Source organism: Leopardus geoffroyi, chromosome D4, assembly GCF_018350155.1.
Source record: "Leopardus geoffroyi isolate Oge1 chromosome D4, O.geoffroyi_Oge1_pat1.0, whole genome shotgun sequence".
Taxonomy (NCBI): Eukaryota; Metazoa; Chordata; class Mammalia; order Carnivora; family Felidae; genus Leopardus; species Leopardus geoffroyi.
The window spans coordinates 92,506,469-92,508,371 of record NC_059342.1 but is presented as its reverse complement, the minus strand read 5'-3'; the positions used below and the strand labels follow the sequence as shown (position 1 = coordinate 92,508,371).

The 1,903-nt window shown below is 60.9% G+C and overlaps 1 pseudogene; it reads left to right on the top strand.

The window, feature by feature from the left end:
• Positions 1 to 505: 505 nt before the first annotated feature.
• Positions 506 to 631, top strand: LOC123593933 (annotated as a pseudogene).
• Positions 632 to 1,903: the final 1,272 nt, after the last annotated feature.

Sequence of the window (1,903 nt, the reverse complement as noted above, 5' to 3'; positions counted from 1 at the left end):
AGGGGGGTCCCTAAAGCCAGTGACCACCATCCTCATAGGAGAGGCACAGAGGACAGATAGGCAGACACAGGGTGAGGCCACGGGACTCGAGCAAGGGGGCCACAGCCCAGGAGAGCCCGGAGACAGCAGGAGCCGAAGGAGGCAGGAAGCACCCTCCCCGAGAGCACCCGAGGGTGAGCACGGCCCTGCCCACACCTGCATTCTGGACGTCCAGCCTCAGAACACTGAGAATAAAGTTCTGCTAAGTTTTTAAAACATTTTTTTTTAATGTTTATTTATTTTTGAGAGAGGGAGAGAGAATGCGGGAGAAGGGGAAGGGCAGAGAGAGGGGGAGACACAGAATCCGAAGCAGGCTCCAGGCTCCGAGCCATCAGCACAGAGCCCGACGCGGGGCTCAAACCCACAGACCGCGAGATCACGACCTGAGCCAAAATCAAGAGTTGGTCGCTCAACGCTCAACGGACAGAGCCCCCCAGGTGCCCCTGAGCAATTCTCCTTAAACTGGAGCTTTGTGCAGGGGCAGCATTGTAGCCAAGGAGGTTTATCCGGGGCACGATTATTGCTAATTGAAGACTTTCCCCGGGGCACCAGGCTGGCTCGGGTCAGTGGAACATCTGACGCTTGACCTCAGGGGCATGAGTTGGAGCCCCTCCGTTGGGCATGGAGCCGACTTTGGAAAACAACGCCTTTTGGATTCTTTGTAACTTGTTTTTCTCTCAAAATATTCTCCCCACGGAAGATGCATCCAATTCCAAAAGTGTCCTGTGTCCTCCACCCCCCAGGAACCCTCTACTCAGGGTCCTCTCGCACCCCAAGATACAGCAGGCTAAGACAGAGAACGGACCCACGGTCAGAGATTCAGGAGAAGCCCGGTGATGCGATTACGGCTGAGGGTCCCTGTGACCTTGTGCCAAAACGTCAGCCAGGCTCAGGGTCCTTCGAAGACTTGACTGGGGCTGGGGGATTCACAGGCCGCCAGCTGCTGCTGGCCGCGGGCAGGACGCCTGGGCTCCGGGCCACACTGACCGCCTGCCTGGCCAGGCTGCTTCAGTGTCCTTACTGCCTGGGTGGCGGCTTCCCCAGGGCGAGGGGTCTGAGACGGCAAGGTATATGCCAACACCCCCACTGTGCCAGGAGGTGGGGTCTCTGGGGGCCCCCTGGGGGCCTGGCCACCACGGCCACATGGGAATAAAACCACGGTGGGAGACACTGAGGTCAGACCCAGGGCAGAACTTTCTTACTGTAGCACCAAACCCTGGAAACTTCCGGGTCTCCGGGTCCCTGCCGCACGCCACAGTCCCTTCACGACTCTCACCGGGGGCTCTACGTGGGGGACGATTCCTTGGCGCCTAATGGATGGCCGACCTGGGTCTCCGAGGGGGTGATCAACCCCTCAGAGCCACTCGCTGTAGGCCCGGAACCTTCTTTCTGATTCCACATCTCAGCCTTCAGCCACCCTCTGATGCCACTGCCCACAGCGTCTTGGGTGCCATGTGTGGTGGTCACAGCCACCAGCCTGCCCCCTGGCTAACTCTGTCCCTCCCTCCGCTCCCCCACCCCACCCCTGCCCACATCCTGACCCCCTGCTGGTCTTGTAGGAGCTTCTCCAGGGATGCAGAGGTCGCCAGGTCCCAGGCAGAGGCAGACTTGGCCCTGGGTGCAGGGAGTGGGGGGTCCAGGGGAGAGCCCGACGTGGATCGGGTGTGGGGGCCAGGGTCTGACGGGGAGTCCCAGCATTCAGGGGGCCCGGTGACCTGTCAGACAGGGAGGGGGGCCTCTGTGAGGTGGGACCCACCCAAAAGGGGTTGCCTGGGCAGGGGAGTGCTGCATGGGAGTCCTGGCAGGGGACAGCGTTCACAAAGCGCGAGGCAGGCATGAACAGGTGCCTTCTGGGACTGCAGGA